Source organism: Myiozetetes cayanensis, unplaced genomic scaffold (assembly GCF_022539395.1).
Source record: "Myiozetetes cayanensis isolate MyiCay16 unplaced genomic scaffold, myiCay2020 scf1, whole genome shotgun sequence".
Taxonomy (NCBI): Eukaryota; Metazoa; Chordata; class Aves; order Passeriformes; family Tyrannidae; genus Myiozetetes; species Myiozetetes cayanensis.
In genome coordinates this window covers 23126994-23152087 of record NW_026086604.1, presented here as the reverse complement: position 1 = coordinate 23152087, position 25094 = coordinate 23126994, and the positions used below count along the sequence as shown (strand labels likewise).

General features: G+C 38.0%; 1 protein-coding gene across 1 annotated transcript in view; it reads right to left on the bottom strand.

Moving 5' to 3' along the window:
* Positions 1 to 310: 310 nt before the first annotated feature.
* Positions 311 to 25094, bottom strand: part of TRIQK (triple QxxK/R motif containing) — a 136673-nt gene continuing 111889 nt past the window's right edge. Inside the window, exon 5 of the transcript XR_007629456.1 lies at positions 311 to 320. The gene's annotated coding sequence lies outside the window, so the exon portion shown is untranslated. The remainder of the gene's footprint in view (positions 321 to 25094) is intronic.

Genomic DNA, 25094 nt, shown 5'->3' with positions numbered 1-25094 from the left:
AGGGAATAAGATAATAACCTGAATACAGGACTGGCAGTTCCTGATGCTTGAACTGATGAGCGAGGAGAAGGACAGAAATCATTCAGGGAACACTGTTAACCTCCTTATTTGCACTGAGATGTCAGTGGTGCGTGCAGTCCCCCAGATTCCCTGGAACGCAAGCGAGTTGTGGCTCACTGCTGTGGCTGGTGGTGTCAGGGACCAGAAGCATGGGCAGAAGGAGGGTAGAACTTGCAGAGGGAGGAACACATTCCAGTTTTGCCTGGTGAGCATGTTTATTTTAATTACTGAGGAACAATGCTACTCCACACCACCCACAGCTTGGGCCTTGGCTTAGTGGCACACTCTTGTCCCTACACATGCAATACAGCTTGCTTGGTTTTTATTATTAATTTTTACCACTGACTTTACAATGAGCAATTTAACACTTTCCCTGCTTGTTTTGGAATGGCACTTTCACATTGTTTTCATGGTAACTTTTTGTACTTTGAAGACCACCTTTCTTTCACCTGTGACTCTTGACAGTTTGGGAAGGGAGCCACAGGTGATTTTTTTGATGCCCTGAGCTACTATCTCAGAGAAGCAGCTGCTTACTTTGCCTTTACAGTCAGTCCAACACTAACACGGGGTTAAAAAGTGCTCTTTATGCATGGGGAACACACTTATGGTAAATCTGTGCTATTTTTTAAACAATCACAATGAAAACCACTGTCACATTTTCCTTGGTGCTGGCATGCAACTGAACCTTACTGAGGGTTCCCCTTCTTGGAATAATTTTTCACTGATCTTGATTTGTTTAAACTGCTTTGGTGCATGATTTGATGGAATGTGTGGAGCAGAAGGAAACTTTGGATTGAATGCCAGATGCCTGCTTCATTCCTCTAACCTACAGTGTTATTAAAATATTACCAACTGGTTCTCAAGATCTTTCCACTGCAACAACTTAAAAATAATTTGGATATCAGTTTTTTTGCTTACTGTTGTGTTGTGATTGTTGTCTCTGTTGTCACAAGTATGAATATCGGGTAATGGGTACCATTCATTTTTGTAGTTAGTAGTTTTCCTGGGGTGCTAGTGACAGGAGAAATGTATGCATTAAAACAAGCATGATGGAAAGCAGCTCTCTTTATAATTTCAGCCCAGCTGCTGTATTGATGGATACAATCTTTACCACATGCTCCAGGTGGCTTCTAATGCCTGGCTCCCTGCAGAAACCTCTATTTACACATCTTAAACCACTTATTGGATTTGAACAGGATTTTTCAGCCTGAATGCAGTAACAGTGTTCACTTATGTAATATTTGTAAATCCTGGCTTTACATTTCACTCACCAGACTATCTTCAGAGGTATTCAACAGGGCCTTTATGTGGTCTGATTCTTGCTTTTTAGTGAGATCCCGTCAACATGCATGGCTACAGAGCGCATTGCTAAATTTATTTTCCATCATTGTCAGGGGTTTACAATGAAGTGTAACTCAATTAATCAGCCTTTGCTGAATAGTGCTTTTCTTTGTCACCAGATTTCATATAAAATTCATCTGAAAGCTTTGTATTCAAAGTTCACAAAGGTTAACCTTTATTCAGGGCATGCATCTCCAAAGGCTCTAATCAACTTGTCTACTGTTGTTTAAAACTTCACTTACTACTGTACCAGTTGCTTTGAATTATTGTGTTTGAGACCTTTATTTAGTGCTTGAGTGAATGAACAGACACACTAAAGGCTGAAAAATAAAGGGGTTTTATAATTATGGATGGGTAGAGCAATAACTAAAGGATATATATTCCATCTTGTCTTATGCATTACAACTGTCCACCACCCAGATATTTACTGTATGCTTTGTAGTTGTGCAATAAAACTTCAAGTGTTCTCATTCCTCTGGTAATTCTATGCACAGCCCAGCTCTCGTATAATGTTTAAGGGACTTAATAATAAGTTAGTGTACTAATTAGTGGAGACAACAGCAGACACCCATGATTTATAGCAAATGCCCAACAGATGATTACACTGCTGAACCACAAGCAAATCTTTTCAGCAGAAAGCCTTTACAATTAATTGCACATCAGTATACTTATTTTGCTCCTTTATATTAAAGAAAAAGGGAAAAGATGAAAATGTTCCCTATGAAAGGTGGACCTTATGGTGGCTGCAGGTGTTTCTGCTGATAGAAGGCATTGGTATGCAGAAACAGAACCATTTTCAGATAGGATAAACTTCTATTCCTGTCCTCCTTTGTTTAGTATGAAATATTATTCTCCACTTGAGTGATGTTTGCATTCCTTTCCAACACAGTTGGTTTGATTTGTGACCTGAATACAATGACATACATACCAATGATCCATTACATGAAATAACATATTTGGGATTCTTGAAGGTGGCAATGCAAGGGGACAGCAATCTGACTACATTATTTCTTTGAATTTCAGCATAAATTGCACATCATTTTTTTCCCCCACTAAAATCTCCTGAAGATATTAAGCACATAAATTCAATATGAATGCAAGGCAGCTGGACTAACACAATAGATCTAAGGAAACATTAGTGCTCAGATTATTGACCCAAAAGGCTGTAAAAGGGATTAGCACAACAGACTGTAACAGTTCCTCCCCAGCCTTTACAGTCTGCTGGGTCCAAAGTCCACTTTACACAATCTCCCAAGCAGAGAATGTTCTTCAAATTAACACGTTTTCGAAAATACCTGCTAAGCCACAAACCACACTCCAACGGAGCTGTTTGGGTCCACTGAGTGAGTATTAGGCAAACCAGAATACAGCCAGAACACAGCACAGAAGTCAGCAAAAAGTAGACCTGAAAATGAATCGTCAGACACTTAATACAGCAGTATGCAAATTTAGCAGAAATATTCACTTGAGATGTTGGCCAAATCTTAGGTAAATGATACACAGAATATAGTTCATAATTCACATTGTAATATTATTTTGGGCTAATGACTATTACCTTTAATATAGATTATTTTGCTTTTCTTATAATGACTACATTATAAGACAAGAATAATTTTGATGTCTATATCTTAAAAAAAACTTTCAAGAGGGGCATTCAAATTAGTTACCTAGTCTCTCATAGCATCACTGACTTTTTCTTCAGTGTCACTGATGTAAAATTGTCCATGCCTTCATCTTAAATAAGGCAGTCTTGGTGTTCTAAAGCGGCTTTTAATTTTCCATCTGGAATTTCTTCCAAAACAAAGATGGTCATTGCACTTTCAAAAGATAAAAGGAAATGAAAAGCATTCTTAATTTTTCTTCTGTTTTTTTCTGTGTTTTGTTTGATTTTTTGTTTGTTTGTTTTTTGTTGTTTGTTGTTGTTTTTGTTTTGTTTTGTTTTAACCTCCTTTTAGTTGCAATGTTCTAAATCTTATTTACGGCAAACTAAAAGATAATGAAATCTGAGGGAGGAGACATAAAATTTCAAAAGCTAAAAATAATAGAAAATCTCTAACAGCTTACATTTTGCAAAAAACATATTTATCCTTTAGAGAATCAGGTTTCTCCATTGATATACTGGAAAATTGAAGACTATCCACAGAAACCATTTTTCAACCAACACTACTGTAATCACAAGGCTGCTAATGACATACTGCACAGCTTCAGGGCAAATCAATTAATCTGAACATCAATATCTCCATCTGTGATATGAATATAATAATTCTTCCCTTTTTCTTAATTAATTTGCAATATTCTCTCTCCTTACTTGCCAAGTGCCCATAACATTTATTGCTGAGGTCTAGTTCTGGGGAGCTGGAGGGGCTGACCAGCAGAGAGGCCATAACCTCATGGACAGAGAGGTCCAAAGCATTCACAGATAGTGGGGACCCCACTGAGAGTGAGGTCTCCGTTCTGCTTACCAAAGGATAACAGCATCCCAGAGATCTCTGGGGGTAAGATTTCTTGCCATGATATCCAAGGAGCCCAGTGTGATCCTAGGTTTTGGCCACCTGCCAGTTTTGCCCACCTTTGGATAGGGGAGCATTTGTTCATGAGGTTATACCTAGAGTCAGCTCCCTTACAGCAGAGCAAATCTGATCAGGTATCATAACATTTTATTCAGGATGACTTTAAGGCTGCCAGACACACAGCAATGAGCTGGCTCGGTGTCTCATGAGATACCGACTAAAAGCTCTCCAAAGTTGATGGGCAGTGCTGTCACTGCAAATGGGGTCCACAGCACTTCAAAACTATTAGAGCCAATTTAACTTGTGAGCCATCTCTTCCAGGAGTTACCTATCAGTCACTCTGCTGGCACGTTGCAGTCACACTGCTATTACAGCCTAGTCACAGCCCCCATTACATGACAGTTGCTTGAGAGCACAGAGCAATCCCACCGCACTTACTTTATATTGACAGTTGTACGATGCCACTGTCACATCACAGATATTTCCTTGTCATAACTTAGCGACATTGTAGTCACACGACAGATACTTTTTTAGAGTATGCTGAGTCTTTTGCATGGAAAACTCTGATAACAGCAGTCACTGCTTAATTATCTCTTACCTGTAGTTAGAACAAAAACATTTTTTGGTGGTCACTTCTACTTGGTGCTTTGACTGTCATGCAAAGAACCATGGAAAAGTTGCCATTGCTCACTACAGACTGAGTCCTGGGTCCTTAGAATCACTTTAATGTCAAATTAAAGTAGGAGCTAATTATACTTACAGCCAGTTTCATATTTGATAGATGCTTCTTAATCTTGCTGTTGAAATACTGTAGGCACTTCCTCTGAATTTAGAATTGCTAACCTTATTAAATCTATGTGAATATTTAACCATATAATTCTGTTTGCATCTTTTCACACACACAAAAAAAGAACAATTTTTTTTTTCCAAAACATTCATCATATAATTTCTCTTTCTAAATTTGTGAGCCTTTGTAGGCACTGTGTTGCATTTATTTAATAAGCATCATGTAAGCTAAGTATCAGTACAGTTCAAATGGCATATCCATGCTCACTCATTGACTGAGGATTCTGAGGAGAAACCATCACTGCCTTCAATTTTCCTTCAGGTTTTTTGAACGAAATGCTACACTGCAAACTGAAACAACTTTTGAGAGACCTTCCTCCACGTCTTTGAAAAGTAATCTTTTCCAGCTATTATATCACAAGTATATTTAGAGAAGGAAAGAAGCCTTATATGGTCCAAGTGAGACAGTTGAAATATTTCTATCAATAGAGGTTTTGCAGTATTACCATTATTATATTTTTATCTGAATACTACAAAATCTTCTTTTCCCTAAATCTCTATAACAACATAACACCAAGGAAATTTTGTCCTAATTCAATTCTTCATCAAAAATCACCACTTTGAAATCATTTCATCCCAGGACCAAGTAATAAATATATAAAATTTCCCAGTACAGAAGAAATAATAATAAAAAATTACCTCTCTCCAAATTATTTTCTTTGTCTGCCTTTGATACTGTAATGAACTATTGATTCTATGAGTGTTTCATATTCCTGTCTAAATAACTTTGAGACTCATTATATGAGGACTGGCCCTTGTCCCATGTTCGCAGCTCTGTGGTTGGGCTTCATTACTACATATCACAGGGGCTGCTTCTTCCCTTTAAGTACTGAGATGGATGTAGAAGAATAATTTCTTCTTAGCTGTAGGCAATCTTTGCTGAAGACGATATTATGTTTCTTTTTGAATTGTAAGATATGAGGAAAACAATTTATAAGTCTTTCTTTTAATGATTTTCTTATGTAACATAATTTGCCTTCCTGTATGTTGCGTGGCATTATCTTCTGATTATTCACCTTAGACACCTAAGATGTGTCTCTCTAAGTTCTTTCCCCATCTGTCTCTCCCACTAAAATGTCCTTGTTTTCAAAATTAAAAATATGCTACAATTGCATTAAAGCCTTATGAAATGCAAAGACAAAGGCTGCCCTTGGAGACACCATCACTGACATCAGTGGAGTCAATATGAACTTTAACCATGAATTTTAAAATTATGATCCCTTTGATTTTTGACAGGAGTCAGACTTGAGCATGACAATGTCAGTTGTATGAAAACTAGGGCAATTTACAGGTAAAATCTCATTTTCACAAGAAAATCCAGCAAAACCCAAACAAGTTCTGTACCTGGATATTTTATAAACTGTCTACTTGTGCCAGTACTTAAAAATAACATATGCACATGATGTACCAGTGCAAAACCACATTAAACAAGAAGCCTGATGTTCTACTGATAATCTAATATTTGCTCTAGTTGATACCCTTAACATATATACTCATTTTCAGCACTGCATTATTCTTGAAATAGAATTGAAAATGAAATAAAATTGAAAATTAAATAATCCTACTGTAAAGTCAAATTAGAAAAGAAGAAATAAGTGTTAACATTTCAAGAAATAACCAGGGGAAAAGTAGCAAATTATCCCACAGAAAAGAGATTATATTAATACAAATGAAAAAGAAGCTAATCAAGAAGAGGAATCTGAACACCCACAAAGGAGTTTGCAAGCTGTCATAGGTTTATTTTATTATTATGAATATACAGATAATATCTGATGAAAAAATGAACACAAAAATGTAAACCCTACTTGTACTGCTATATGAATAAAATCATAGGCAGCCAGATTATGCAGAACTGCCAAGTGAAGGCTTCCAGTCATTTCCCTCTTTATAGCACATAACATTCTTATATTGCAGAAGTACTCAGGATGGATCAGATCTGCAGCCGTTCAGTGGCCTCCAGCTTCAAGATTTCTCTCAGAAAGCAACGTGCAACAAGTGAACATGCAGTCTTTTTTGAGGCTTTACATTGTGGGGCAGATTTTGCAAAGAAAAACCCAATGTCTCCTTAGGCACCAAATATTCACCTCCAAAATTTAGACCTGAGCCCGTGAACTTGCAATATGGTCTTTGCCACCTCCAAAGAAATTGCTTAGGAAGCACAGAATGCTTCATCCCTGTATAGAATTTTCCCAACACCTCAAAACAAACATATATTTTTCTCACTCTGGAGGAAAATGGGTTGAAAATATCAGTTTTTCATGCCTTCACACTTCTTTAATTTAAAGAGCAAACCCAGAAATATATAGCGGAACTATTACGGGCCACAGTGTTTTTACACTCATATGTACTATCTATAACTGAAGCAATAAAACTTTCAAATACAAACGACCTTTTTTTTTGTCCACTTTTATATGTCTACCATTCAAATAATAAAGAAAGTCTATAAAATAGTTTTACTCTGTAACTTGTGAAGTTAAATTCAACTCACCAAAATAATGAAGGAACAACATTCTTTTAAATATAGATCCGGTTGCAACTTAATTAAAGAAGTTAAACACATTCCATTGCTATGAGGCATTTCACAGCAACACACAATTTATTGTCTGGAATTAGTCGCTGGATGAAAAAAAAGTGTTCAATGCTTACTGTTATGGATTAAGGTAGTAGAAGAGTAGGATGCTACCAATTTATTCTGTTGTTATGCTTAAGCCATGCTAGTAGTTAGTTTCAAGAAATTGTATATAAAGAAAAGAAGTTGATTTCTTCGATTTTTTTTGTTAATGCAGATAATTTTGTTGTATTCCTTTTATGTATTTCACAATAAAAAGTTATAATAAAAAGTTTCAAGTCAGTATGCCATGACTGTTAAAATGTTATTTCTGAATAAGTTCATTTATGCATTGATCAGAGGGACAAGTGCAAGAAGGAACATACCAAAAAGTATAAGAAGGATTACAATGTAAATTCAAAATTCCTGGTGGTACTCCGGGCACTAACTAACAATTGTGAGACCAAGAAGAAATATAGTGCTACTTGGGCATATGGGACACGATGGAAATAATGAAAACAGAAACTGTTATGCACTAACTCAGTGCAGAAATTAGTGCCTGAAAAGGGTACTTCCATGAACTATCACAGAATCCCAGAAACACAGAATAGCTGAGGTTTAAAGGGATCTTTGGAGGTCATCTGTTCCAGCCCTCCCACTTATGTAGAAGGACAAGTCGCAGAACATATGCTCTAAAAAAAAAAAAAAAAGGATAGAACCCTTGTTGCACCAGAAATCATTACATGAAAATCTCATGAAATAGCACAAGCATGACAAATTACATGGCAAAAGTTCAAAATCAGTAATGGTTGGTGCATGAAGATGATGTGTCATAATGTTTTTTGCCTAAGGAGAAGGATTTGTTTTGCCATGATCTGCCTTCCGACTTCACCAAAAAAGTCACTGCACTCCAGCAATGCGTGACTGGATTGCATAAAGGTCATGATTACCTGCTGAGCCAAATGGGAAATGCAGATGAGACACCAGTTTCCTTTCATGAGCCATCCAACTACGTCACTGAAGAAATAGGCACAAAATCCGTCATCATCAAAACTTTGGGGAATGAAAAAATGTGCATTACAGTAATGCTGGCAGTGTTAGCAGATGGCATAAAATTGCCACCGTATGTGATCTTGAAGCGGAAAACAATGCTGAAGGACCAGCTGCCTACTGGAATAATTGTTAGGTGTCAAAACCAAGGATGGATGTCTACAGACTTAATGAAGGATTGGCTGAACATCATTTGGAACAGAAGACCAGGTGTGCTGGTATGCAAAAGGAGAATGCTTGTCCTATATCCCAGGTACATTCAAAGGCTATCTAACACCAGCAATGGAGAATATCACTGGAGAAAAGAATGCAGCCCTTGCAGTTGCACCAGGAGGAATGTCACAACTGCAGGTGCCTGATGTAGTAGAGAACAAACCCTTTAAAGGATGTTTGTAGCCCTTATGGTTCTTGGCATAGGATCCTGCTGTAACTCCTACAGGGAAGATAAAGAAGTCCTAGTGCAGCACTGCTTTTTCTTTGGATTAAGACAGCATGGGATCAGATAAATACAGAAGTTCTCGCTGAATGGTTTAGGAAATACTGTATTTCAAATTCCATAAGAGAAGCCAATGATGATTTGAATTCAAAGAAGATGAGAGTGGTGAAGTGGGGAAGAATTGGAAGATGGTGAAGAGAGTGACAGTGATGGAAATGATTGTGCCAGATGAAAAATCTAAACTGCAGTAGTAATAAACCATAAAAAAAGAAAATAGACTAAATTCAGGCAAATCATTAGTGAAATGTCTATCCTTATTGTATGTGGTTACAGATACATACTAAACTTCTATGTTTATAACCTTTTTTCTTTAGAAATATTATTTTCAATTCAGTATCACTGTTCATGAGTAAAATGAGATATTGTCTATAATTTGAAAATGTTGGGAAAAATTTTATCAGACAATATTCTGAGAAAGCAGTATTAGATGAGGAAATCTGACAAGATAGAAAAAGCGGTTTGTCTCCAAACTATTTACCAATCTGTTATGTAAATAGAACATTTGTCAAATCATTAAAAAAAATAGCCAACAACAAACAAACCACTTCTCAACTGGTATTGTTACTGGACTGAACAATAAATTTCCCAAGATCAGAGAAGACAAGGAGGAGGATCTGTTGTGAATAAAGGTTCAAAGTCTTGCCTATTGTTTTTATTTCAGTGTTGACATTCTTCAAAACCCAAGTAAATAAACAAAATATTGCTTTGGCAACATGTAAAGTGAGACACAAAAAGGCAGGCCAGCCTGGCTCTCCTCGCTCATCCTCAAAACCAACAGAGCTGCCATTGCACACCTTCATCTCTGAAAATCTGAAGATCTGGAGAGTCATAGAGTTGTTCACATACAAGGCTGCTTCAGAGGCAGCTGGAGAAGGAAGTTACCCTCTAGACTTTGATCCTTATTGATACCTTGCCAGAAAAGATCCAGCCCTTTTGTCTTCACTTACTTCAGTGAGGCTGTTGTCTACAAGCAGTAAATACAGAAGGTTAGAGCTGAAAGCCATGAAATTCTGACCCTAGAAATCTATAGCCGAGGCAGAACCCAAAGCTGTGCTGTGGGGTAGTTTAAAAAGCCCGTGGCCAACTTGAAACTCAGCACATATCTGTGCTAGTAAAGGACTTGTGTTTCAGCCTCCTGCGTCAGAGACCACCATGCAGTTGCCTGCTCTGGAGAAAATGAGAGGCAGAGATATCAGCAACAAGGTTAAGAAAAGACAGGCATGAGCCAACAAAGTGTTTCCACTGACTTCAGTGGACCTTAGATCAGGTCCTTTGCAAATACTTTCTAACCCAAAGGTCAGCACTGGAAAATCTGGATGTTTTATATTAGTCTGTTTTTTATAAAAAGCTATTCTCAAGCAAAAGATTTCCAGGCATACAGTGCTTTTCTTGTTGCTGCATGGAGGAGACCAATGGTCTTCTGCTGTGAAATACAATTGCATTTTGACTAGTTCCCCAGTACATTTATCTTTTCAGCTATATGTTGCCTTGTTTATCCATTCCTATCAGCTTTTCATTAGTTTTTTTCTAAACATTGGTATTGACTGTACAGAAGCCAAGAAAATTCAAGGCAAGTTCCAAAGCTGATAATTTCTTTCTTTCTTTTTATGTTGAAGACTCCAAACCAGCAGTGATGATTTCAAAATATATGTCTACGGTTTATAAACACATCGACCTCCCTGCCATTCTGTGATGGAGTCTTAGAAATCACACAATGACTGTCACTATTTTTCAGATCTTTAATAAATCTGGCTCAATGATTTTCTGACAATTCTCTACCAAAATTATTCAAGCAGCCTGAGACACTCTTAAAAATAAAAAATAAAAAAGAAAGAAAGAAAAAAGTCAAAACCAATGTTGTATAGATTCAATTTTGAGTCAATAAATTGTTGATTAATCTGGCTCATGGTGTGTATAAACTCAGGCTTAGCTCTATTGGTAATCATCTCCAGAGTGCCATACAGCTGCATGCTTTCATTTCACACCAAGGGAGCAGGGATTAAATCCCTAATGGAGAAGACATATAAACAGTTTTAGTCTCTGCAACAAGCACAGTCCCCATGGCAGCATATCTGTGTATACAGCATGTGAACCTGTGGAGGAAAAAAAAATGTGAATGGTGACAACACAGACGAGTGAGGGAGAAACCCAAGTGCAGTGGACAATAAGTTTAGCAGGGTGCATTGCTGTTTGCTAGTCACCTACACCAGCCACACTCAGGTGACATAGCATAAAATATCTCTCCTGCTCTGAGTGACAACATATGTGTGGTGACAGTCTGAGACAGTGAGCTGTTATGTGCAGCCGTAAACTCCTAACAGCTATGCCTGTTCATTACTGTGCCTCTCTGACCATTAAGAGGTTCTGTAAAATGTGGGTTTGCCCAGATCAGTATTTTCTATCATATAATCCTCACAAAGCTGTCCCAAGATCTCTAATATAGCAGTGTTAAACACAGTGTATTTGTAAGGCTTTCTTTTTTCTTAGAGAATTTTAATCCCATTTATTGGTAACTAGCTTTTAAAATGACATTTTTCCTTGCTGTATTTAGCTTAGTCCAAGGGGAAAAAGAAAAAAAATAAGATGCCAGATGTCACGGGGCCAATAAGCAGGTGGGCCGAAGCTTCTGTACCAATTCAAACTGGCACCACATCAAACCTGGTGGGTATAACCTTTAATTCAGTGCTTCCCTGGCACCAGATCTAGTGCCATCTGCTTAGCTTTGCTAAGCTGTGCTTGTTTCTGTGCAGGGATGATGCCAACAATGCAAACTGTCTCCTACATGTGCAGGGAATCATCGGTGCAACTAGTTTTTCAAGACCCATATGGTGGCATCTGCAAATGTACACTGTCAGCATTGCTACTCGTACCACCCTTCGTGTTTAAGAATGGAAGAAGAGAGCCCTGCTTTGCAATTCACATCAAGATGAAAGGATATTCTCTGTGCTCCTGTTTTAAGGGCAACCCTGGGACGAAGGGAACATGTAACTTTAAAAAAGGAAGCAGTTTAGAAATCAGGCATGGGAACTGGAGAAAATTAAGTAACAGTTGGGAAAAAAAAATATGATTTTGTAGAAACCCTCTTAACTCATTGCCTGAAAGCTTCTCCACTGTAGTTAAAGCAAAAAAATTCACTGTATCCTGACTCTTGGGGCTATGTTCAGTTCCAAGTCGCTCTGACACTGCCACTTGCATGAATAGATGTCATCCTATCACTTCTCCGTGACATGGTACCATCAGAGGGCTGGAGTAGGTCAGAGGGACAGAGTAGGTAGAGGCTGGCTCCAGTACAGCTATTTTGGTGATTATTCCAGGCATTAAGAAGAATGGCTACTGACATGGAGTAAGGGATGAAATGCTAAACCTATGCACAAAGATGAGCAAACCAGAGCTATTAAAACTCATTTCAAGCTCAATTTAAGTTTCTCTTTGTTAGAGAGCATCAACGCCTCCTTCCCACTGCAAGGACAGGGTCGTGTGTGTGGCCACGGCCAGCTGATGCCTCTTCCTCTCCTCTGCCCTGCCTGCTGCCACACACTCTCCTTGAGACCACAGGCTTTGCAGGCACTTTGCAGAGCTGAGAGGTGTGTGTGGTGGTTTGGAGGGGAAGGGCAAAGAGGCACCATCTTTGCTCACACCTCTGAGCATTGGCTTGGCATTTTCCATTCCTTCATAATGTGGCCACTCAGACCTTGCCACTGGCTCTGATACGTTACCACCTATCACCAATGTCAGTAAGCAAGTTCCTGACACGCTGCTCTGCCAGCCATCATCAAAACACCTCTGTGCGGTCAGGAAAAGTACATGCTGACCACAAAGAGCAACTCTCCTTACTGAAAACTGATTAATTGCTCTCAGAGAAGGTCAGAAAAACTGGCTCTGAGGGGTTTGAACAAAGCTCCTTCCTTTGGATTGCAGATGTTGTGGTGGAATGGTTAAATACAAATAAGAGGTTTGGGTTTTTTTAATAGTGGAACAATTTTCCACATTTGATTTCAAGGAAATTTGCTATTAGTCTAGCAGTCTTCAAAAAAATCACATTTATATAGAGCATAACTCTACCTGACATTGTGGCTTTAAAGTAAATCTTTCTTCCCTTGCTCCATGTTCCTCTGATTTCCAAATAGTTCTGTAACATTTTTAAATGAGGAAAAGGTTAACCCAACAGCTTGGGAATTATGAAGCCTGCTACCATTTTCCTTTGAAACCTCCAGCAATTCTCTATTCCTACAACAATATGGGCTCCCCCCTCCTTCCCCTTCAGTGTCATTGTGCTCCCACTGCATCAGCAGTATTGCCCTCTCTGGATCAAATTCTGCTTATAGGTCAAAGAGGGGGCAAAAATTATTCTTAATTTGCACAAAAGTTATGAACCTTCACTAATTCATGGCTTGGTTTCAAGATGTTTGGTTAGAACATGTAACAAACTATGCCAGCATTACTTTTTCTTTATTTTTAATTCTACCAGTGGAGTTGTCTTCCCTTTATTTAGAATAAGATAACTGATCAGTACCAAACACAGCTGCAAGCCATGTCAGTGGTAATGAATGAGGACTTTTTTGTTGCTGTTATGAACTTGCAGATAGTGTTAAACTGTGACCTTTAAATCACACTAGTCCAAAACTGCCTTTTTTTATTTTTGCACTCCATATGTTCCTTTTCTTGACATTCTATCTTCTGAAAAAATTATAGTTAAAGATTATAACTAATAGAAATTCAAACTTCCTTTACGGAAAGACCAGTATCTTTTGGGCAGAAAGATACAAGCAGAAGAAAGATTCACTTATTCCTTTGACACACTGATAAAGAATTTATGCCATGGTCATCTGGCTCTGAGTATTAGACTGTAGTTTCTTCCTCTAAAACACTTCACCATGACTGGTATACAACCTGTATGAAATTCCTGAAGGTCTCATCATGTACACTTCCACAAACAGACAAGAAAAAATCGCACCTGTTGAAGTTTGACACGGATGTTGCTAGTGGATTGCAGAAAACAGTTAACTGCCCAAACCCACTGCTTGCACTGTTAAGCAGCATTTTTGTTTTTACAAGGAAAGATTACTTGCAAACACTCCCTCTTGTGATCAAACCTAGAAAACCAATGGAATCATTTCCCACTGGTTCAAATATTTCTGATTGACATTTTTCAAGTATTACAAATAGCCTGCATGCAGGATTTTTAAGCCCTTCCATTATTTGTTCTTGTGAAAGTGAAGGTTACCTTTCAGAGACATAAAAAAATTCATGTTCATTCATGTCCTGATAAGGTATTGCATATGCTGAACTTCATTTTTCATTTCATTACTCATGTGAAGAGGACGTATTTAGAAGGATGTATTTGTTTCTCCTTCTCCAGTTGATAAGACAATATTTTAAAATTGCATTGGTTGATGAGTCTTCATGGAAATAAAGGAGTGTTTAAAACAACAACAACAAAGTTTTTTTTTTTTAATCTTATTGTCTTCATTGAGTTTAAAAATACACTTTATTTTGACATAAATACCTTTAACCTTGAATTTCACCCACTGAACGAGGGTAGCTGCTAGACATTATGAGCTTCACAATACAGCACCTGCCTTGGACTTTCCAGAAGAGTGATTAAAAGGCATACAAAGATCTAAAAAATAAAAACAAAATACATAAGCTGTGTTTTAAAGGGCTATCAAGATGTCTTTTTCCGCTTAGCCCTAAAGAGATCCTGGCCTAAGAATACTCATTTTAACCCCATGAAATAACACTTGAGTCCTCATTCAGAAAACCCAAGTTTTCAAAAATTCAACTGTATCTCTTAGCTAATATTTTTTTCCATGAAAATGTTAATTAGGCCCCTAATTGTGCCTTGCACAGATTTAAGTCTTAAATTTAGTGTCCTGGCATTTCACCAAGATTTTACATTAGTGCATACTCATTGTTTACCTCATGGCTCACTAGATGTGCTCCACCATTGGTTTTGTTCTAGCAGTCACCATGGAAGAGAAATAACACTTCACAAATCAAGTCTTAAAAATAGTTTGATGAAGAGATTTTTTTGTTTCTTTTGTTTTGATGAAGAGAAAATATTGGTTAAAGACGAAAATTGGCTAAGGAAATTAGAAATTAAATACCATAACCTTGATCCATTTATGAAATTTAAAGAGCTCTAATTCCCCTTTCCAGCTACCCAAGGCAAATTAAAAGTACCAATGATCACTTATGCTTTTCTACGTGGATACCAAAACCATGAATGCATCTGGATTTACTTGTCTTTCTAATAATTACCACATGAAATGTACACGCACTATTGTACAGTCAGTGGAGGGTCTATACCCTGAGCTATGACTGACTGTGTCTCTGGAGGATCCCAGCCCTATATGTCACATTCCTTTTTCCTTATATTCCAGTGCACAGGTTTACCTGCTTTTTGTTCCACTGCATTTGCTCCTGGATACTCTTCCGGATACTCTTACAAATACTGCTGAAGTGCTTGAGTTAATAAAAAGCTTTTGTACACTGTTTTATTTCCAGATATTATATGTGCTCTACATTCTACATATAAACTTAAAAAAAACCCAAACACCCAGGTCTTGACCAGCTTTTTTCCAAGGTCCTCAAGGCTCAGAAACAGAGTGCCACATGCTCTGGAGTAAGAAATGATCAATAGAACGTGCACCCAGCATTTTTGTTCAGCTCACTTGTTTATGTCAAAACATTAATATTAAATTATTTATTTCCTTTCTGTAAGCAACAGAATAACTTTGGTTTGTCTTAAATGAAAAAGCCCCATATAAACCAAGTAGAATAAAGCAGACAAGGTACAGCCCCTCAGCCCATGCTTTGCTAAAGCACCAGACTTGCATTTCACAGTAAACAATGGTCAGGGTAAAACCCTTTAGTGCTTTTCACACTCCACTGAATACTGTTCCAGTGTATTTTCTTCAGGGGTGTTATAAAACACATGCAAGAAACAGTTTCTGGGTTTTGCAAGTTCAGAGGATGGCAAGGCTGATTCCCTGCAAGCAGAGCTGACCTTTCTAAAGAATTTATTCTGGCGTACCAGGGACTGAATAATCTGAGAGACAGACATAGAGCACATATAAATAAATTAATCACACAGAGGAATATGAAAATTCCCATGCAGGATATGCCTTTTGCAACACGTTAACCCTTTCTGCAGAGAATTTATGGACAAAGATGTTGTGTTGATAGCTCCAGTCATCTGTGTTAACTCTGCCATAACTTCATCCATGTGGAGTGAACTATGTCTTCAGCAATGTCTGGAATGTTCCCACATCTGCTTAATTTGTTTCAGAAATACCAGCAGTGTCACAAAAAATGTTCATCTATGCAGGCTTGTACAGGGTCTCAAGCTCTAATAAATATTACTACTTATTAATCAGTGACATTCATTTTTTTATGTTTAAACCAATTGAACACAATGAATAACAAAGATACAAGAAAAGCATAATCCCCACTGCCATTACATTTCCATTTAAACAGATGTTTCCTTTCCTTGTTTTATAGACTGGAAGAAGTAAATTAGTTGCAGAGTTTGACAACACATTTTTTACAGCAGCTTACAAACTATTTAAAATCACTAAGAAGGAGTATTAGCATTGCATTTGCTCTGGGGCTACCATGGTGGTGAAATAGGTTTACAGGCACTTCTCTAAAGCCTATGAATGATTCAAACCCACTTAATATGTAAAATCATATACACATGCCCTCTCTCAGATATCACATGCTATGCCTATCTGTGAGAAGGAATACTCACCAGCATCTAAAGTATAGTCTTTTTTTTTATTGAGTAGAATTCCAGCTCTGAATGGGATCACTTGCCAGCCACTGTAGAAACATATAATCTCTGTTCACAAAGGATTTGTACTAGGATTGTAAATCAAAAGGTAAAAGGATGACTGTGTCAATGAATGAGAGTATCAGAAAACCAAGAGAGGCTGTAGTATCCTAGAACACTGAGATACTTAACCACTCTCAATTTTTAGACAGCCAGGTATATATTGATCTTATCAGAGAATGTGATTATCCTGTTATATCATTCCTAGTTGGCAATATCAACTTGTTCAGTTGATAACTGTGCTCCACCCTGATATTCTTTCTGTCCCCACCCCAAAAGAATAATGGTTATCAAACTACCCTGGGAACAAAATATTAGCATTTATTTGGTGTAAGGAATCCATTCCTAAACCACAACAAAGGTAGATTGCCATACTCTCAAATGTACATCTTTCAAAGAATTAATTCCTGGCCTCACATGCAGCATACATTGGATTAGAAGAATTTTGTGCAGAGGCAGACAACCAATTTCTGGTATGCATGAACAGGGAAAGATTTAGGCTGAGAAAAGAGTGAGCTACAGTTCTTTTGGGTATGGTTGAAGTATTGTGACAAATTAACACTCTCTCTCTTTTCCTGCAAGCTACATCCTTATGATCTTTGGTGAAGGAAATTAAAGGAAACTCTATCCTGCTACAACTTCAAACCCCTACTGCATGGCAATAACATTTGCATATTGTCAAGGACTATCTAGTCTAACAACCCACAGACCTGTAGATAGATGCTCTTAGTTCAGAAGATTGAACCAAAGATTAATAACATCCAGTCTGCACCCATCTTGAAGCATGTGAGATAAACCATTCAGTGGAGACAGAGCAGATCAGAGAGCTCCACATTACGGAAGTGAAATCAATAATTCTTTGTTTCCTTAGATCAGAAGTTCGCTACACTGAACAAACAATGCCCTTTTTTAATTGCTTTTGTCTTTCCCAAATTTGCAACTTCAGCATAGTCTCAAAGAAAACATAGATAAGGAAAAGTCTCTCTACTGCATGTAACAGCTTGTTCAATGCCAGGGGGAGAGACTGTGGAATCATAAGAGGACAATCATGTCTCAGAGAAGTCTCCAGATAACAAGGAAACTCAAGTAGGCTAAACCTGTTGGCAAACACACTCCCTTTTATCCACTTCTGCAATTGAACTGCTAGGCCCATTAGGACAGTGGCATCAAAATTCAGCCTTCTGTCCTACCTACCTACCTGGAGGTTGGCATTAACCCTCTCATGATATGCTTATGACGAAGATGCAGGAGACAAAATATCTGTTCCTCACAGCAAAATCTTCATATGAGAGACAGCACAACCATATGACTGATAAAGTGAAAAGTCTGGGACACAAAGATGCATGAGGAGAGAGTCAAACCATATAGGATAAGCTGAAGTCTGTGGAGTAGAAATTCAGGAGAAACATGCAGGAGAAGAATACTAACTTAAGGGGGAGAACAGAAGAAAAGCGTGCTTTAAGTTACAGCAGAAACACAAAGACAAGAAAATACTGGTCCGTTGGTAAATATACCTTGATCTATACCAGATCTGCATTTGAACTTGATATTACATCTAAAAGAAAAGCAAAGAATAAATAGTATTTAATTGATTTGAGTGAAAGCATAATACTTAGGAAATGAGAATTGAAATCTGACTAGAAACTCCAGCTATTCCACAGAACAATAAATATAGATCACATACCTGCAATTTAAATTTCCACCCCCAAAGTGACTTTAACACTGTCACAGGGTCTAAGAAATCTGCAATACCGTTAGGTGCTCTGTGTGAACCTCTTCCACAGCTCTATAGATTTGTATGCAAAGAGAAATAGCAGTGAGAGGAAGAGAAAGTTGAAGTACACTGTGGGTGTTCCAAGACAGGACCAAATAATCACCTGTAAATTATTTGAAAAAAACCTAAAACACAACAAAACAAACAACAACAAAACCCAAACAAAAAAACTCCCAACAATGGTAATGACAAAACAGGAAAAGAAATTGAAAAGCAGTTAAGTGGTGCACTCTAAAATGTCTCCGCTGAATTATGATAAGTATGTATTAGCTGCTGTATGTTTATCTATGTCCACAAGAGAGGATTAGCTGCAAACATTCTTCTAAGATAAACCAGAACTATTTGGTGCTGGCACTGTTAAATTTTTGTGATATGCAGGTGTTTGGAGTATGTATGTAGCTTCCTCGTTGGTTTTGATCCAAATATTTCCACTGAGAGCATTTTTACGCACTACATGTGACGAGGTACACAGAACAATGCCAAACAATGGCACTTAGTAAGAAACAGCTTTATTCACATTGAAGCTTAAAATAGTTTCATGTGTTAAAGACAATGAAGGTAAATACTCCCTTTATCAGAAAAACTTGGGGCTGTTGAATTTCACCCACTTCTAGTTGGCAAGCATCCCCATAGGCTGCTCAGTGAAGTGCTTCTTCAAGAGGGATGACAGCATAGTTACCCTATTTCTGCACAGTGTGAGCAGAGGTTTAGGGGGCCTGGAAGATGCAGTCTTGGTTCAAAGGGTAGGTGAAAACAGTCCTCTGCAGTGCCTGGTATCTTTGCAATGCATTTGTGCTGCACCAGAGCTCTTTGCCCAGCCCACTGCAATTTCTTTCCTGCTCTATATGACTTCACACCAAGCCAAGATCTGCTGTTTGTCACCTCCCACCTTTTCTTGTTCCAAAAGCTCTTCAGCTCAGCTATCCTCCAAGGGCCCCTCTTGATGTGACATGTCTGGAATATTTCTCTAGTGACTTTGAATGGCACCCACCTTCTTTCTGTTTGGTGCCTTTTCTGATATCCACTGCATCCTTACTGCCCTAAGTAGAGTAGTTGTCATTTAGTAGTAATTTAAGTGTTTATTCCAGAAGTGGTGCTCTATGTGCCATCGAAAATCTAGGCACAATTTTGATAATTAAATTCAACATCCTCAATGCCAACTTAGACACCTGAAAAACAGATCAGTTAGACAAACTCCTTGAAATTTTACAACTGCACATTTTTAGCCTCTCCAATTTTCACTGAAAAGCAACATGTTCCAGTTAAAGGATCTTTCCAAATAAACAATTTCCTACATCACAAACCCAATTCATCCTATCACTTACAAGTATTTTATTCTGTCAAATGACTTACTGTAAACTGTGCTTCTCTTGCAGTTCCTGCTGTTCCATAACCTTTTGGTCTATGCTACACTTACCTAAGATGCTGGGGTAGTTCTCCACCTTCACACTGATTCATGTGTAAGGTCAGTATATACTTTTACACAGGGATCACTGCATGTTTTAATCTTGTTGCTTCTTTCTGCTGAAAGCCACATTCTCAACCTCTATGCAATGTGACTTTTTGTTTACACGTAGTTTCCAGTGTTTCAGATGGTTTGGGTTTCTTAAATCTTCATATGTCAGTGTTCCAGTTTCTGAAACTTATTATTGTATTCTATGGTGCAATGAGGCACCTTGAAGTCTCCAACTATTTATCTACATGCACTCTTCTCCACTGCACCTGCCTTTCAGCACAGGCGACTCCCACTGAAATCTTGAATTATCCATGAGAACACATTGGTATATCATGGTTAGTAACCATGAAATGCATTGCATTCTTGTTTTTCTTAAAATCTCCCATTTAATTTCTCATTGCAATTGTGCAAGTTTCAGATGAAGTCATCAAGGATTTTTTGGCACTAACCTTGAGAAGAAAGAAGTGTATTTCCAAACACTAAAGATTACAAGTTACTGATAGGTTTCAATAGAATATGGATCTACTCCTGTATCACTTGAGTTAATGGGGTTTTTACTTCTGGCTATGGCTGGGAGTCCATATGGCTTTCATTAATTGTAAGGCTAGAAGCACTAAAAATTCAGAACAATAACTTCTATTAAATAATACACCTGAAGTGGACAAAGATTTACCTACACTAATTACACAGCAAGAATATATATATATATATATATATAATACCACTTGAAAATAGAGGTCTGACATACTTAATCTGCTCAAAATTAAGGGAATAGATTTACTAGTGCTGCCAGAAATTGAAAAGAGCTATAGTCTTATGGAACTTACGGACTTATATCTTCCTGACTTTTATTCTGAGTTCTGCAAAGAACAACAAAAAAATAATTTCAAATGCACCATATTAAAATACAGCATTAAAATATTCTGCTATGCATCTTAAAATGACAGAACAGAACAAAATTACCACAAAAATTAATTAAGCAAAACTAAAATAGCAGCCCAGATATCTCTGTGGTCCTAATTCTGGAAACTATTTCAGGATGTCCTTTAGCCTTTCCACACTAAGCACAGAACTTTAGCACACAACTAACTACAGGGCATTGCCAAGCATTTCAGTAACAAAAATGGATATCAGGGCTGAGATCCGACATAACAGAACAACAAAAAAGGTCATCAGTTGCTCACTTGCTCACTCTGCTCAAGACTTTGGGACTACCAACCCAAATCATTCTCTCCTTTTCATTTAGTGAGTGCTAAAAAATCGTCTGTAAGTCTTTAAGGCACCTTACCGACTTGTCAGGAAGTTACCAACTTCTAAGACTGAGAATGACATTGTATAAAGTGATTTTTAAATTTCTAAACAATTTTAAATAATTAAACAACTTTTTAAAAGTAAAACTTAAAATTTTTGTTTTATTCCTTTTTTTACATGAGGACCCAAGTGCCACAAAATTTCAAGACTTTATTCTACAATTATCTGTCAACTTTTCATTCCCAGTTCTACCTTCACGTATGTCCTGATCTGCTCATAACTGTTGCCTTTATCCAGTGTTGTTATATTCCCAAACAGACCTTTTGCTTGTTTTTTCACTCCCCATCTGGACAGTAACACGTTCCTTCTCTGTTCCTTTACCCTATGAGGCAAACAAATTTATTCTCGTAAAAGCAATCCTTCCTTTCTCCCAACAACCGTTATTGCAGTTTGAGTTCACCTGTCTTAGTACAGGTTATCAGAACTGCAAAATCCTCTCTGTATGCTCATATTATATCTTTAGGCTGAGACATGAGGCTCGGATGATATATCTAATGGCAGGGCCTTCCACCTTCTCAGATGCATCCCCTGGATGTCTCAGACATATCCTGAAACTGGTGAGGATACCTTGATCCCTCTACTCCTCTGCCGTTTCCTGCTATTGAGCTTATCAGAGAAGTTCTTTCCAGTTGCCTCTCTAAGTGATTGCACTTGCACATTTTGCTATTGAATTACAGTTCTTTTCTACTATTTCAGTCCTCTAGGTAACACATCTTCCTGCATTATGCTTCGATCCTCTCCATATTGACAAAACCTCCAATTTTGTCTCATTACCACACTGCCACTTTTTATGCCCTTGTCATTACTAAAGCTATTAAGGAAAGACACGAGCAGAGGAACTAGTTACCAAAGGGAAAACCAGAACACATCATTTACTGTGCAGCAACTGCCCACATGCATCCTCCTACCTTTAGTGAAAGAGAGGAGCTGTCTCCTATTTATCAGGGGCTACTGAGGGGCAAGTGTGTAGAGAGAAGTAGCTACTGTGCTTAAGCTCTTGCCCATGATAATCATGACAATGGATTTGGTACCCTTAATCAGTCCCTAATGATCCCCTCAAGACTTCAGGGTACCTCCTTCCAGACTGATGATCCCCTTTAAGCACAAACCTTTGCATGGTTATCTTGCCCTCATTCAGCTCTTTACCTATTTTGCAAGTTCCTGCTTATCCCCATTCTCCCTAGAGCAATTAGTAAATTCCAGTGGAGCACTACATTAGGTGGCCTACTGAAGTCGAAGAAGATTTGACCTACCTTACTTCCTAGTTAAGCCAGCCAGTTATTTTTCTGAATAATATCAAGTTAGTTCTGGAAACGAAAGTTGCATTTTGCCTCAATTAGCTTCATATCTTTGTTTATACTTTCTTCCTAAATTTATTCCAAATTATGTGCACTGTTCAGGTAAAACTGATGAACATGTAATTTCCCACATCACTTTTTCTCCTTTCTTAATATAGGTTTATACTTCCTAGTCTCCATTCATGCTCTCTGCTCTCCACCTTTTCAAATAATTTATAAAAGTAAGAGATATCAAACTATTTTTGTTTCCTGGGACTTTGATGATTAAGTGCATGTTTCCTCCTGATACTTGATGAAACTAAACTTCTCAAATTTTGATTCTATCTCAAATGTGGATATTTCAGATTATCTTCTTTTCCCTTGGATATCTTGATTAATTCTTACTGAATCTTGAAACTTGAAATATTACTTATTATTGAATGATTCCATAATTACTTATTATTGAATCATTATTCAACATCTTTACCCTTGGTAAAAACTTAAAAAAAATAAAATCATTTTGCTTTTGATCCATAGCTAAATCTTAACCTCTACCCCTGCACAGAAGTATGGCTTCTTCTATTGCTCTTTTGTTAGCTTTACTACCAATAACTTCCTGCTATTTCATAGAATCATAGAATACTAGGTTTGAAAGGACCTCAGCAATCATCTGGTCCAAAATTCCCTGGTAAAAGCATAGCCTAGACCACATGGTCCAGCACCATGTCCATCTGAATATCAAAGTGTCCAGGTGTTGGGGAACCCATCACTTCCCTGGGGAGATTATTCCAATTGTTGGTTATTCTCGTCCTGAAATATTTTCCTCTTGTGTCCATCCAGAATCTCTGCAGGAGTAGAATCATAGAGACATAGAATGGTCCGGGTTGGAAGGAGCCTCAAATCTTGTTCCAGCTCCCGTGCCATGGGCAGGGACATCTTTCACTAGACCAGGTTGTTCAGAGCTCCATTCAACCTAACCTTGAACACTTCCAGTGATAGGGCATCCACAACTTCTCTGGGCAACCTGTGCCAGTGCCTCACCACCTTCACAGTAAAGAATTTCTTCCTAATATCTAATCTAAACCTACTCTCTTTCAGCTTCAAGCCATTCTCCCTTGTCCTCTCACTACATGCCCTTGAAAAAGTCCCTCTACAGGTTTCTTGTAGCTCCCTTCAGGTATTGAAAGGCTGCTATAAGGTCTTCCCAGAGCCTTCTCTTCTCCAGGCTGAACAACCCCAACTCTTGTCTGTTTTGTTTTGAACCTTTTTTGCTTTCAATGTATTTGGACCTGATATATTTTCTACAATCCTCTCTTTCAAATTTTTAGAAAGATTTTGTGGTTTTGATTTTAAAATATCCCAGAGCTCATCCATATTCAAGACACATATTCAAAAACTTTTAAATCCAGCTGAATCCACTAATTAGGTTCTTAAATGTCTTAAACAGTAAATAAACCTTACTTAAGCACCTATTTTTATTTAGATTTCATTCAATTTAAAAAGAAAACACTGCTGATCAGGACAGAATATTATTGTCTGAGACCATAATTTTTGTAATGTTCTCATTACTCACACCAATTCATAAGCTCTTGTTAGTCCAGCCATTATGTGGCAATAGGGCAGCTGCCACATCCAGAAAGAGCTGCACCAAGCAATCTGCTCAGGTTAGTCCAGCTCCTTCAGCTGCATCCGAAGTCTCCTTTAATGGCACAGCCCTATGGTTCCTGGCAATACTCCCTCTACTCAATAAGTTGTTTATTCATTCTGAATCTAAGTGTGCTGATTACCACCTTTACTATTATTCCACATCAAAAAAGGTGTTTATTAATGTTCTCAAAGACATATTTATTCCAAATGTGCTCTTTTGTGTGCTCTATTCTTTCTGAACAGATTATCCCTTTGTTAGCATTTAGAGCCTTGCACTACCATTATTTTTTTCCTTGAGCAATTTTCCGTCCACTCCTATGGATTGTCACATTCCAACCTCAAGTTCTCTCTAACTATGTTTCAGGCCAAAAGTTTCAGGTTTCAGGTTCAGGTTTCATATTTCCAGGTGAACCAACAGTGTGTCCCCGCAGCCAGGAGGGCCAACGTGGTCCTGGGGTGCATCAGGCACAGCATTTCCAGCTGGGCAAAGGAGGTGAATGTCTCACCTTGAGTATCAGGTGCAGTTTTGGGCAGCATGATATAAAAAAGATGCTAAGGTATTAGAGAGCATCCAAAGGAAGGCCACGAGAATGGTGAGGTGCCTGGAAGGGAAGCCATAGGAGGAGTGACTGACGTCACTTGTTCTGTTCAGCCTGCAGAAGAGGAGATTGAGGGGAGATCTCATTTTGGTCTTCAATGTCCTCATGAAGGGAAGTGGAGGGGTAGGTACTAATCTCTTCACTCTTGTGACCAGTGGCAGGATTCAAGAAAATGGCATGAAGTTGAGTCAGGGGAGGTTTAGGTTGGATATCAGGAAAAGGATATTCACCCAGTAGATGGTTGAGTACTGGAACAGGCCCCCAGGGGAGTGGTCACAGCACTAAGCCTGATAGAGTTCAAGAAGCATTTGGACAATACTCTGAAGTACATGGTGTGACTCTTGG